We start from the raw sequence: 15,262 nt of genomic DNA on the forward strand, positions 1-15,262 counted from the left end.
TTGTTTCTTTGTCTTTGTTCAACCGCATCAGAAGATGCCCGTTGGTCACGGCTAGCCAATCGGGTAGATGGGGATGAACTTTTGTTAGGCCACCTTTTCTCGGCCCCTCTCCACATGGAGCAAGCAGTCCTCTCCTTAAAAAAGGCTGCTTGGTCATTCAGGATGCTGCCGAACAAGACTGTCATCTCCCAGGTCAGTCTCAAGCGACCATGGTCGATGGTATCGAAGGCCGCTGAGATGTCTAAGAGCACCATCAGAGTTATATTACCCCTGTCGGTGACCAGACGGAGGTCATCGACTAAGGCGACCATGGCAGTCTCAACTCCATAACCTGTCCTGAAGCCAGTTTGAAATGGGTCAAGATAATCGGTTTCATCCAAGACCGCCTGGAGCTGAGAGGCGACTGCCCTCTCAATCACCTTGCCCAAGAATGGTAACAGAGAGACCGGTCTATAGTTAGTCATAGATAGGGGATCAAGGGAAGGTTTCTTCAATAGAGGCTTTACAATATCCTGTTTCAAAGATGATGGAACCGTACCTTCCCGAAGAGATGTATTTATTATCAGATGGAGGGCAGAATTTATAACATCTCCTCCCTGCACGGTCAACCAAGAAGGACAAGGGTCAAGTCGTCTTTTTCACACATCCAAGGAGCTTGTCCACGTCCTCGGTACTTACAAACTGAAATTGATCCAGAATAACCATGTTATCAGAGGCACTGGATACCTCTACTAAAGGTTCTGCTCGAAAACTGGCGTCAAGATCAGCCCTTATCTGAGAGACTTTGTCAGCAAAGAAGTTGTTAAAAGCGTCACAGCAGGCAATAGTTGGTTCAAGTAAAGGGTTCTGGGTGGCCGGGGTTTGAGTTAATTCCCTGACCACCCTGAACAGCTCTGCCGGACGAGACTCTGCTGACGCAATCCGTGCAGCACAGAACGCATTCCTAGCTGCACCGACTGCCACTCCGTAGGAACGCAACATGTTCTCATGGAGTGTTCTGTCAGATATTTTCTGATGTTTCCGCCAGTAGCTCTCTAGCCGTTGCGCAGCCCGCTTCATCTGGCGAAGATCTTCTGTATACCAGGGTCTTCTCTTTGGAGCGGGCCGGCAAGGACGCTCGGGAGCGATACTGTCTATAGCCCCGGTGAGATTCCTATCCCAGTTGTCAACCAGGGTTTCGACAGCGTCGCCATCGTTCCCAAACATAAAACCCTCTAGGGTGTCTCGGAACCTTTTGGGTTCCATCAGCCTTCGAGGGCAGACCATTGTAATGGGTCCTCCACCCCCGAGGGGTTTATGGATAGTGGCTTTCAGTCCAATCTTGATTAGGAAATGGTCCGTCCATGACAAGGGGGAAATAGCCTTTATTTCCGCCCACAGACAATCTTGGACCGTACTAAAGACTACATTGAGAGTATTACCAGCACAATCAGTTGGCCCTGAAACCAATTGGGACAGGCTCATGGCTGTCATGGATTCCATGAACAGCCGAGCTGCACCTGTAAGATCTGTTGAGCCGGCCTCGAAGGGGATGTTGAGGTCCCCCAAGACAAGCAGTCTGGGAGACTCCAACACCAGCTCCGAGACCAGCTGTGTCAGCTCAGCCAGGGAGTCTGTTAGGTTACGGGGTGGACGATAAACCAACAGAATCCCTAAACTGTCCTTGGCTTTCAGAGTCAGGTAAATGCACTCGATGTGTCTTAGTTTCGGTACCGAGTTCCTAGTCAAGGTGATGTGACTTTTATGGACCACTGCCACTCCTCCCCCTCGCCCACTATCCCTGACCTGCTCTTTCAACGTGTACACAGCTGGGAGGGCTTTAGTTGGGTTTTCTTCCATGTCTCCATCTTCCAGGACCATCGTTATACTATCCATTTCAACAACATCCAAACATTTCTCTAACCATTCTTCTATACTAGGGATCTCTTTACTTCTCCAATATTTAGCTAATGTAATTCTGGCTGCCGTTATCAGATACAAGAGTGATTTTATGTTTCGTCTTAATTCTTTATTATCAACCAAAATTAGTAGGCACATTTCAGGTAGTAGTGGAAAGTCTATCCTTTGTATCACCTTATGTATCTCTATCCAGAATTTATTCACTTTTGAACATGTCCACCACATATGATAGAAACTACCCACAGTTTTTTCACATTTCCATCACAACCTGTTGTCATTTATATATATTTTTGACAATCTATTTGGGGTTAGGTACCATCTATTCATCATTTTATAGAAATTTTCCTTTATATCTGAACAGCAAGTAAATTTTAAATCTTCCCCCCAAGATTTTTCCCATCCTTTTAATTGAATATTATGTCCTATATTTTGCGACCATTGAACCATACAATGTTTTATCTGTTCTCCTTCTAATTCCAATTTGAGCAAGAGTTTCTAAAATGTAGAAATCTTTTTTCTTCTCTTATGCAATATGATCAAACCTAATTCTGTCTTATTTTGTGTAATTCCTTATTGTTTATCATCTGCTTTATACCTTTCCATTAATTGATAATATAGGAACCAATGAATATCATATCCCTCTAATTTTAATTCCTCCCTTGTTTTCATTATTAATTTCCTATTCTCCACTTTTTTCTGCTGTAACTCCTGATTAAGATATGGTATTCACCGCTGCACAGCGTGGTGATGTAATGCCATCGCATAGCCCAAATTACTAAATGCCTCCAGAGGTTGTATATCTCCTTATCTATCTGTTACAAACATATTTAGTCAGCCACATAATCTGTTTCTAGGCATCATACATCTGCTTTATGTGCCTTCAAGTCACCCCATTAAATATTTCTGCAGTGCAGATGTGGTCTCTGTTTATCTATCCTTCCCACAGGTTTGGGATCCTGGAGTCCTGCATGCCATACATGTGCTCTATGACTGCTCTTTGGAGACCTTGTTGTTGTTGTGTGCCTCCAATTCATTTCCAGTTCATGGTGATCCTAAGGCAAACTTATCATGGGGGTTTCTTGGCAAGTTTCTTCAGAGGTGGTTTGCCATTGCCTTTCTCTGTGGCTGAGAGAGTGTGACTTTCTGGAGGTGATCCAGTGCAGTCCATGGCCAAGTGGGGATTTGATCCCTGGTCTCCAGAGTTGCAGTTCAACACTTAGGACTACATGGTTTGATTGGAACTAGAGAGGAAAAAAGAATGCCATCATTAGTGGTTCAGAAAAATGCATATGTTTAAAAGCTATGAAAACACATCTGCTCCCCGCCTCAATGATTTTTTTCTTGAAATATTAATAAAGCTGGATTTTGTCCTCCAACCCCCCCACCCCCCCACCCCCCCACATCTGATTAAGAATTTCCCAGTTCAGATTCACTTGACGGGTCTTTGTAGCTGAAAGCTTATTGTTCTATCAGCAGATTATGGAAAGTGGACTAGCAAAGATGCAAATATCTTTTATTTCTGCCAGCCACACGGTGGCACACTTTCCTTAGACTTTTTACCAGCCTTTTTGACAACCACATATTTTCCCACTGTATTAACAATTCCTGCCTGGGTTGCCATAATCTAAGGAAGCCAGAAACCCATAAGGTCAGTGCATATAGTGGACTGCACTGTAGAGGGAAATATAGAAATGGGAGACAGTCGTGCTGCCTTGGGTTAACAATAATACAATGTTAATTGACTCCAAACTGTGTCCTGTTTTGAACAGCATAAATAGACATGGCAATAGACCTTTTGTGGTAAAAATGCTGCTGCTCAGTGCCAGGTCAGTGAATGGTAAAACAACTGTCATTTGGGACTTGATCATAGAAATCATAAAATCATGGACTTGGAAGAGATCTCCAAGAACCCCTTTCTGTATGCAGGAACACACAATCAAAGCATTCCCGACAAATGACCATCTAGCCACTTTTTAAAAACCTCAAAAGAAAGAGATTCCACTCTCCAGGGGAATGTGTTCCACTGTTGAAAAGCTCTTACTGTCAGGAAGTTCTTCCTAATGTTTAGGGGGAATCCCTTTTCCTGTAGCTTGAATCCATTGCTCTGGCCCTTTGTTTCTGGGGCTGCAGAAAACAAGCTTGTTCCATTCTTTGTATGACATCCTTTCAAATATTTAAATAGGGCTATTATATCACCTGTTAACCTTCTCTTCTCCAGGCTAAACATACCCAGCTCAATAAGTCACTCCTCATAGAAGATTATTTCCAGACATTTCACCATTTTGGTTGCTCTACTCTGGACACGTACCAGCTTCTCAACATCTTTCTTGAACTGTAGTGCCCAGAACCGGACACAGTATTCCAGGTGAGGTCTGACCAAAGCAGAATAGAGTGGCACTATTGCTTCCCTTCTAGATACTATACTACTTCTTCATGGTCTCTGAGAATCATACAAATGGGTTGTACTGCGCCTGCGCAGTGCTGCTCGGAAACTTCTAGAAGCACCAGGCAAAGTTAACTTTGCAACTTTTAGCAACTTTTTGGCGGTAGCTCCGCCCATCCCTTATAAAGCCCCTGGCTTCCCACTCTTTCCCCAGTTACTTTTTTCCGCAGCGTTAGCTGCTTTGGGAACTTCGCTTGTGCTTTAATACTCTCACTGGACTTTGACTCAGACTGTTTTGGACTACGATTGATCTTGACCACCCCGTGTACTGTTGACCTCTTGGCTTGGCTTGACTTTGCTCTTGGATTTCGGTTTCACTTCGACTTCAGCTCTTCTCATGATGTCCCCCACACCCTTTAAGAAGTGTGACGTCTGTGGTGGTAAGATCCCTGTTCAGGACCCTCACTCCTCCTGGCTTCTGTGCCTCGGGGAGACCCCCAATGCCAAGGCTTGTTCGCTCTGCAAGTCCATGATCCCGCAGGCCAGGAAAAATCAAGAGTCCCGTCTGACCAACGCCATTTACCAGGGAGTCTTAAAGCCTCAAGGAGCCCTCCATTCCGCTTTGGCGCCAACGGTTTCTGCCTCGGTCCCTGCAGTGTCGACTTCCGTGACCTGGAGTCCTGCCACCGGACCAAGTTCAACATTGGTGACTCGACTCCCGGAACGGCTGCGTCAGCATGTCTTTTTCGCCGCCTCAGCCCAAGATGACTCTGACTACGGATGCTTCCTTGGAAGGTTGGGGCGCCCACATGCCTCCTAGTAAAGGACAAGTGGTTCCCAAGCGAACAGTCTCTTCACATCAACGCCCTTGAGATATTCACTGTAGAAAAGGCCTTGAGAGCATTCGAATCCAGTCTCTGCAACAAGGTAGTCCAGCTCCAGACAGACAACACCACGGTCATGTACTACCTGAACAAGCAGGGCGGCACCAGGTCCCGAACCCTGCTGGACATCACAATACAGATCTGGGACTGGTGCATCTCGAGACGGATCCTCCTCCAAGCGATCCACCTGGCAGGAGAGGAGAACGAGCTGGCTGACCAGCTCAGCAGGTCTTCCACTGACTGTCACGAGTGGAGACTCCATCCCGAGACAGTCTCCGTTGGTGGAGAACTCCCCAGATCGACCTCTTCCCGACCGCTCGCAACAGCCACTGTCCCCAGTTTAGCTCCCAGGTGCGCAACAAGAACTCCCTCGGAGACGCGTTCGGCTTCACCTGGTCAGGAGAGATGCTCTACGCCTTCTCTCCATTCCCACTGATCACCAGGGTGGTGTCCAAGATGACAGAGGACTGCTCGGATGCCATCCTGATCACTCCTTGGTGGCCGAAGCAGCTGTGGTTTCCGTCCCTGCTCCACCTCTCCAGGAGAAACCTTCTCTGCCTCGAGTTCCATCCCGACCTTCTCACGATCCAGAATGGCCGGGTTCAACATCCAGACATCGAGAGCTTGCCGTTGGTGGCTTGGAGGCTCTGTCCCTAGCCTCGCTACCCTCTTCGGTACAGACGGTGATCTTGGCTGCCCAGAAGCCGGCTACCCAAAAGTCCTACACTTCCAGATGGAAGAAATTTCTTTTGTTCCTTTCTGACAGAGGCCTCTCTCCAGCCCAGGTGACGACTCAGGTGGTGCTGGAGTTCCTAATGGTGCTTTTGGACGCAGGGCTGTGCCTTACTTCTATTAAGTGCTACCTTTCCACCATCTGTTCTCATTTTCAGTTTGATGGCAAACCCTCCTTTTTCAGGGACCGCTTTGTGAAAAGTTTCCTGAAAGGTTGTGGCAACCTTCACCCCCTGGTCTCAGTACCGGCACCGGCTTGGAGCCTGGACACTGTGCTGTCTGCCCTACAATCCAAGCCCTTTGAACCCATGGCCACAACAGACTTGAGACTATTGACTTGGAAAACTGCTTTCCTTGTGGCCATCACTTCTGCCCGCCATGCAGGCGAACTCTGTGCCTTACAGAGTGACCAGCCTTTTCTTAGGTTCTATAAGGACAAGGTCGTCCTCCGTACCGACATCACCTTCTTGCCTAAAGTGGTGTCTGCCTTTCACATGTGACAAGACATTGTTTTGCCTATCCTGGCCTCGAACCCGACCACTGAGGTCGAACGCAGTCTACACACTTTGGACATTCGGAGGGCTTTGGCTTTCTACTTGGACAGAACCATGGGTTCGACCCATTCTGAGAGACTTTTCCAATGCTACTCGGAACCGAAGAAGGGACTGCCTGTGACTGCGCAGAGGTTTTCCAAATGGGTGGCTGGTACCATCCACCTCTGCTATGACTTGTTAGGCAGACCCCTCCCGGCCAGGGTTTGGTCCCATGCAACTAGAGTGGTAGCAGCCTTCTCTGATTTCTTGACAGGGATCCCTTTGGAGGATGTTTACAAAGTTGCTGTTTGGTCCCAGCCTTTGACTTTCATTAAGCACTATAGGCTGGACACCAGGGCCAAACGGGATGCAGCCTTTGGAAAGGCAGTGTTGGTCTCAGGGTTACATTGATTGCACTGCGAGTCCATGAGTTTGTTTCAAATGTTTACATTTCACTTGGTTTACATGTTCTCAAAAGAATGTCCTTTGCCAAATTTTGTGCTGTTTACAACATTCTGATGGTTTACATAGGTCTTGTGTGACCTCTTCTGTTATTTATGTGACTTATGCCTAGGTTAAGTGCTACTTGTTGAGGTACCAAAAATGACTGACTGACACAGTTTCTTGGTTCAAGATTTTTGTTGTGGAAAATAAACACACTTTGTTTGAACGTTATTTGGGTCTCATGACACTCCTTCCACCGTTGATCTAAGCTTGTCAGTCTCAACCCATTTGTATGATTCGCAGAGACCACAAAGAAGAAGGACAGGTTGCTTACCTGTAACGGTATTTCTTCGAGTGGTCATCTGCAAATACAGTGGCACTATTACTCCTGAGAAGAGTGCAGGTGGTGTGGACCACATTAGGTGACACCCTAAGCAGGGGTGACACCACTGCTCCTCAAACATCTGCTTTTGGGCAAAAATTGGCTATGGCATTTGTCTAGGTCCCTTTAAAATGCTGAAGAAATAGGATGAGAAATAGGGTGAGGCTCAGAAGGAAGGGAAAGGAGAGGCCCAGGCTTGGTGCTTTTTTAATTAATTATAATTTTAAAAATTAAAAATTATTATTTTTATATTTTCTTTGAAAACATCACCATTTACCAAATTTTCACTTCAACCACATGAAACTATGTACTGTATGTGTAAATATACTGAGACCATGCATATCATACTGTAATTGAGGTATAATTTTAATTTTCCTATGATGTACAGAATTTACGGTTAATGATTAAAATGAGTACAAAAAGCATGACTAAGGAGTCTGCATGGTGTAGGCTGGGAGGAGATCAGTGTGTGTGTGTGTGTGTGTGTGACACCATGAGTTATCTAAACTGTGAAGTCAAAAAGAACTTGGAGGTACCCAAAAATGGCCGCGTACAAACGGGCCATTTGCGCCAATATTAGGGCTCAATACGGTGCAGCATCCATATGCGCCAAGCCCTAATATTGTTTTTTTTTCTATACCGCTATTCCAAAGATCATAGCGGTGAACAGCAAGTAAGCTAACTAGCAAGTAAGCTAATTTGCCCTCAACAGTCTGGGTACTCATTTTAGCAACCTCGGAAGGATGCAAGCCTGAGTCGAGCTTGGGCCCTTTTGCTGGTCTTGCACTCGCAACCTTGTGGTTTACTTACAATTAGACATGCTGTTTTCATCTCCTGGAAGCCAAAAAGTGCAAAACTCCCTGGAAGCCTCTGACTTACCAACTTCCACATAACAAACATCTTCACAGGTACAGGAATAAATCATGTATGTTTACCTAGCAAGCCATTTCCTCTCCACTGTGTGTATGTGTGGGTTTTTAAATCACCCATAAATATACAAATTGTAATTTTTATAAAAATAGAATCAGTACAGCATAGGCAAGATTTGTTTGTAACCTGAAACCTTATTACATACTACACCAAGGTTTTTCACTGAGTTTTTTAGAAGTCTAGGGTTCTATTATATACACACACACACACACATACACACACATTCTAAAAAGCAAAGCTTGATTTTACCATTTTATTTAAGGGACATCATTTTACCATCTATTATATTTAATGAGACTTGAACATCCAAGGATTTTGGTATCCATGGGAGGATCCTAGAACCAAACCCCAGCAGATACCAAGGACCCACTGTATTTATTGACATGCCTGTTCATTCTTTTTACGTTGTGATGACAATCCTGTATTTTGCTGTAGGCTCTTATTGTAAGGCTTCAAGCCAAATTTTAATTGAATGGTGAGATATATAAGTGAATCCAAAGAAATGCAATAAGTTATTGGGGGACGAGAATCTGCCGCCATCCTCGTGGACCACGTAGGGAGAGATCTGGCCTGGGGCAGATATGGAGCAATAGCAATAGCATTTACATTTCTATACCCCTTCGTAGTGAACTCAGCCCTCTCTAAGCAGTTTACAATCTGTAAACCAATTGCCCCATAGAACAGTAGACTCATAGAATCATAGAATCATGTCTCTGTCATAATGTATGTTACGAGATTCTTCTTCTGGTGGAATCTGTTGTTATTGTGGGGTTTTAGAAATCTTTTGTATATACAATATAAATGCATATCCTTTTGAACTATATTTTGATTTTCAACAAATGATCTGTTTTAATATTGTAATAGCTTAATTCTGTTTTAATGGTTTTTAATTTAATTGTTTTTAATTGTCCTGTGCTTTGAGACCGTAACCCGCTTTTGAGTCCCAATTTTCAGGGGAAAGTGGGATACAAATAAATGTCGTCATCATCATCATCATCACCATCTTACTGTCCTGGTTATTTACCATGTTGTTTTTGGTGATTTTTATGCATTTTTTTTAAACTCTGTTTTTGTATTTACTGTTTGGATATATTTTATATTGTGACAGCTTTTAGCTTTTAACAATAAATTTCTATTCTATTCTATTCTATCCTGGTTAAATTTTGTCCAAATGGACCCAGTAACCCATTCTGTTTGCATTAGAGATGCACATTGTTTTGTCTTGTCGTTTCTTCCAGGGTATAAATCTAGGTCTATTCCCTTTCCCTTTTCACCCTCACAAGTAAAAGTCACATATATGCCAGGCTGTGTGCGGTGCACATTTCTTTGCATCATTTCTCCTAGTCTGTTTACATGTTATCTCAGTTTGGCTTTTCATTGTTCAGCCTTCTCTCTTTGTCTTTCTTTCTAGGATAGCTGCAGCTGAAAAGATGAAGGCAACATAGCCTGGTCTGACCCTGGGCAGAGCGCTATTGTTCCAGGCAGCTTCTGTACACATTACCACAGCACGCTGGCATGTGGCCTGAAGCTGGGAGTCTTTCCTTCCCCTCCTCCATCCCAAAGCCTTTTCTGCTGGTACTAGAGCGCAAAGCAGCTGACTCTTTGCTTGCCAGACCTGCTGTTATAAAAGAGTACCCTCCGTATCCACGGATTCTTTATTCACAGATTTAAGCATCCACGGCTTGAAAACATTCTCTCTCTCTCTCTCTATATATATATATATATATATTCCAAAAAGCAAACCTTAATTTTGCCATTTTATAAAAGGGTCCCATTGTACTATCCTTTGCACTTAATGGAACTTGAACATCCATGATTTTTGGTATCCAAGGGAGGGGGGACCAAACCCCAGTGGATATATTTAAAAGCACAAAGACAAGCTGCAATTCTAGGCATGTTTATTTGGGGATATCCTAAAGGCACCAGATCCCATCTGATCTTGCAAGGTAAGTAGGGTCAGCCCTGGTTAGTACTTGGATGGGAGACCGCCCATGAATACCAGGCACTGGAGACTATATTTCAGAGGAAGGGATTGGCAAAACCACCTCTGAGTACTCCTTGCCTTAAAAACCCCTAGGAAATCCACAGGGCAACCATAAGTCAATACTATTTCTATTCCCCTCATAAGTAGGGATGCCATAACCCAGCGGCCCCCGGGACAATCCCGCTTTTGGGGGAACTGGGCCCGCCCCGGCCTGGTTCGCCTCAAATCTTGGTTTTGGTCCCAGCCTCTGGGCCGGGCTGCTCATGCGGCCATTGCTGTGGCCGCTAACGTGGCTGGCCGGCCACCCTCCTCCTCCTCCTCCTCCTCCTCCTCCATAGCCGTGCCGCCCTCCTCCTCCTCCGCTCCTCCTCTACCTCCCCCAGCACAGCTACTGCACCGCCCACGGTACTTGCCTGGGCCGCGGCCGGCGGCAGCGCACGCTCGCCCCTTTTGCGCGCCCACGCGTGGGGCTTAAAGGACAGCGCTTGTCCCCTAAGCCTTCTGGCCAATGGCAGAAGAGCAGGGGCTGGCCTGTTTCCAGCCCCAGTCTGCCATTGGCCAGTGTCAGGAGCTTTGGAGGAGGAGGAAGCAAAGGAGGAGGAGGAGGACCAAGGCCTCTGGCCAGGGGGAGGGAAAAGCGCCATTTCCTGGCACCAAATATGAAGATGAGGAGGAGGAGGAGGCGGGGAGGTGAGTGGCCAGTTCAGGTCTGTCTTGGTGGGGTTTTTTAATTATTTATTAATTATTTTTATTTATTTATGGTATTTATACCCCACCCTTCAGCCAAAAAGGCAATAAGAGCGACTAATAGTCTCAATCCATATTTATATTATTAAAAATATACAACCCAGCCTTGTTTTTTTAATTTAATTTTATTTTTAAATATATACAACCCAGCCTTGGTTTTCTATTTTATTTTATTTTTGTTATTAAATATATACAACCCAGCCTTCTGGTGGTGATATTGATATTGATGGTGATATTGATATCAATCAGCTTCTGAGGCATGCACTCACTCTTTCTGAAGCTGAGATGGTGTGACTATCCAAAATGCATTTGGGTGCTTTGAATGCTAACAAGCCTGCCTTGCTTGGACAATGATAGTGATGATGATGAGGATGGTGATATTGATATCAATCAGCTTCTGAGGCATGCGCTCACTCTTTCTGAAAGCAAGACACTGTCGCCTTCCAAAGTGTGTTTTTGGTGTATTTTTTGTGCTTTCCCTTGACCAAGTAGACACTTCTGAGAAGTACAGTTGGTGGAAGAAACCTGAAACGGCAAATCCACTTCTTGTGAAACCACCTTGACATCATGTTCAATATGCATAGCCATGTTAAACCATGCTAAGTGTTAAACCCAAGGGGTTTGGTTATGGAATAAGCCTCTGAAATATGGAAGAGAGGCAATGTTAAGTAAAGCCATGTTCAATGCCGAAATGTGCTGTCGTGTGTGTTTTGGAATGGAGGGGGGTGGTTTGGCCAGAAAGGGAAGTACATTTCTGCCATCTGCCTAATGCCCAAATGTCCTCCATTTTGTTCATGCCTAAGAAACATGCATTTATATTAACATTTTTAAAAAATCATCCAATTTTTTCGTGTGTCCTCCATTTTTATAAAATGTGTCCTACATTTGAAAATCTTGTCCTACATTTGTCCTGGTTTGGAGGTCCTGACTTATGGCAACCCTACTCATAAGACAAGCTAGGAGTTGTAGTTAAACAACCTCTGAAGTACTGTACTATACACTTCCTATCCCTTCGATGTCACTTGCTGAAACAAATAGTGAGGGAGGGAACAGGTTAGAGAATATTTGGGGTGCATTTACACTGTAGAAATAATGCAGATTGACACCACTTTAAGTGCTGTATCTCCGTCCTAGGAAATGCTGGGACTGGTAGTTTTACAAGAGCTTTAGCTTTCTCTGCCAAAGAGTGCTGGTGCCTCATAATGCCACAAATCCCAGGATTTTGTAGGATGGAGCCATGGCAGTTAAAGTGGTGTCAGACTGCATTATTTACAGTGCAGATGCACCCTTTGACTTATTTCCGTAACCTGTGAGTCAGGACAAAATAGCAAGGCTCCAGGAAATAGGAAGAGCCTTTTATTGCTAAATTCCCTGAATTTTTTACCAAAGCCTCGCCCTGGGGATAAACAAGAGGTAAAGAGAGCCCTGCCCATAAGAGCTTTTAGGCCATGACTACATTCTGTTTCATATTTCTATTCAAAGATAGTAATATTATCTGAAGAGGAACGAAACCTGTTGCCGGAGGGCTTTTTGGTTTCTTCATACATCTCCAGACATTACATGAGAACTCTCCATAGGATTGTTGTTGTTGTATGCCTTGTTATTGAAAGTCATTTCTGACTTATGGCGACCCTAAGGAGAACTTATCAAGGAGTTTTCTTGTTAAATTTCTTCAGAGGGGAGTTGCCATTGCCATCCTCTGAGGCTGAGAGAGTGTGACATGCCCAAGGTCACCCAGTGGGTTTCATGGCTCAGCAGGGACTCGAACCCTGGTCTCCAGAGTCATAGTCCATTCAGATTGAGAGGGTAGTAGGATGCAGCCACATTGCAGAGTTAAAGCAGTTTGACACCACTGTAACAGTTATGACTCTATCCTACAGAACCCTGGGATTTGTAGTTTGGTGAGGCATCAGGGTTCTTTGGCAGACCAAGATAAATCTCTCACAAATTACAAATCCCAGGATTCTACGGTGTAGTGCCATGGCAGTTAAACTGGTATCGAACTGCTTTAATTCTGCAGTGTGGCTACTCAGTAATAATAACAACAAAGTGGACAGAAGATGATACGCCTTCTTACGTCTTCAATACCAATTGCCTTCAGGGCTCATGTCGGGTGGGGAATTTCTAAAACAAGATCAATAATTTTTAAAAGGGTTGGAACTGTGTGCCACTCAAGGAAAGGCTAAGCTTCTACTTGCAACTGAGCGGGAGGCAAACATCATTTTTGGGGTCCAATACAAAATGGTACCATGACCCCACTAATCCCAGGATCAGTTCCACATACAGTACTTTCTTCCCATATAGATAATTTCACAGAAAGAAAGTTAGCTCCAGTTGGGAATTTATTGTTACGCAGGCTGCATTCACACTGTAGAGATAATCCGGTTTGACACCACTTTAACTGCCATGGCTCAATGCTATTGGAATTCTGGGAAATGTAGTTTGTTGTGGCACCTGAGCTCTCTGCCAGAGAAGGCTAAATGTTTCTCAAAACTACAAATCCCAGAATTCCATAGCATTGTGCCATGGCAGTTAAAGCGGCGTCACACCGGATTATTTCTGCAATGCGGATGCAGCCTAGGTCCAAGACACACTGCAGAAATAACCCAGTTTGAGGCCACTTTAACTGCCTTGGCTCAGTCCTGGTAAATCCTGGGAACTGTAGTTTATTGTGGCACCAGAGCTCTCTGACAGAAAAAGCTCACAAAACTACAGTTCCCATAATCCCCTCAGGGTCAGGGCAGTTAATGCGGCCTCAAACTGGATTATTTCTGCAGTGTGTTTTGGACATTCATGTTGACTGGAGAACCCTAGAACAGTAAAGCTCTGTTTCGCGCGGCACTCTAGGATTAGACCTATCTCTAGGGGCAACACAAACGGCCATCTCGCTGAGAGGAAAGCTCCGCCTACAAGTCACTTTACATGGCTCCACCCACTTCTCTTTACTCTCTTTCCCTCTTTCCCTTAGAGGGGGCTGCTGCGTCCACTTCTCCACCCCTCCTCGAGCATTCTATACACACCACTTAAAGCCACGCCCCCTCCGGCTAGTCCAGCCAATCAGGTTTCCCTAGTCCGGCACCTGCCGGCGGCCCCGCCTCTTTCCCAGTCACTGTCAGAATCGCTGCTGACCGTTGAGGAGGAAGGAAGGTGCGCGAGGCGGAGGAGAAGGAGGTGAGGACCCCCCATTCCCTTTATGGCTCCCCCACCTGCCTTGGCCCCTTGACTTTGGTTCCCATCACCTTTGGTTCCCCCCTCCCCAGCAAAGCCTTCCGCAAGAGCACTTCCTTGGAGCAGGAGGGGCGGGTGAATGGGATCGAGGAGTGGAGAGGAGAGGTGTGTGTGAAGGAGGTTGTGTTGTGTGTCTCTAAATGGCAGTCATTAATTACAAAGGAGGCTACAGTCCACAAATCAGGAGAAGGCTCTAAGACTTGGAAGGGGCAGCTATTTGAAGGAACTGGGCAAGATCCCAGAGTGTAAAGCTACATGGAGACTGCAGAAGGCAAGAGGGAAGGAGGAGGCTAGGAATTTGGAAGGGCAGCCCTGAAACAAGTAAACAACATCCTGAAGAGTAAAGATATACAACTGAGCACTAAAGGGAGGGTCATCCGAGTCATTGCATTGCCCATCACCATGTATCTCCATATATATTGAGCACCAAAGGGAGGGTCATCCGAGTCATTGCATTGCCTATCACTATGTATCTACACACACACACACACACATATATGATATACAAATGAGCACTAAATATATATATAGCATAATAATAATAATAATAATAACAACAACAACAACAACAATGTGTTTATAGCCCGCCTCTCCCTGAAGGATCAAAGTGGGTTACAACCATAAAACAAAACAATAACAATTATAAAACAAATATAAGTAAAAATCACATCATCTCCTTACCCACTTAAAATACAATTACAGTTACAATTAACTTTGTACATTACACATGATTAAAACAAGGCATCATGGGGCAGACAGGGCGGCCATATCAACATTATGGGGCAGTCAGTCAGAGAAGGCCTGCCAGAAGAGATCTGTCTTGACAGCCTTCTTAAAGGCGTCAAGAGTCATATTATGACGGATCTCCTTCGGCAGGTCATTCCACAGTTCAGGAGCGGCAGATGAAAAGGTCCTCTGGGTAACCACAGCCAGCCTAGTCTTTCTTGGCTGCAATAGGTTTCTCCCAGAGGACCTGAGTGTGCGGGGTGGATTGTATGGAGGAAGGCGCTCCCTTAAGTATGCTGGACCCAAGCCATGGAGGGCTTTAAAGGTTATTACCAACACCTTGTACGGCACCCGGAAACTAATTGGCAGCTAACGAAGCGATTTTAATAT

General features: G+C 45.1%; 1 protein-coding gene across 5 annotated transcripts in view; it reads left to right on the top strand.

Annotated features, from left to right (window-relative positions):
- The first annotated feature begins 10,812 nt into the window (after window positions 1-10,812).
- CLBA1 (clathrin binding box of aftiphilin containing 1) overlaps window positions 10,813-15,262 on the top strand; it is a 33,063-nt gene continuing 28,613 nt past the window's right edge. Inside the window, exon 1 of one of the 5 annotated variants that reach the window (XM_089522689.1) lies at window positions 10,813-10,861. The gene's annotated coding sequence lies outside the window, so the exon portion shown is untranslated. The other 4 variants (XM_089522687.1, XM_089522692.1, XM_089522686.1 and 1 more) reach the window with 4 other exon arrangements.

This window comes from Sceloporus occidentalis, unplaced genomic scaffold, assembly GCF_023333645.1.
Source record: "Sceloporus occidentalis isolate IW3139 unplaced genomic scaffold, rSceOcc1.0.p SCAF_4, whole genome shotgun sequence".
NCBI lineage: Eukaryota > Metazoa > Chordata > Lepidosauria > Squamata > Phrynosomatidae > Sceloporus > Sceloporus occidentalis.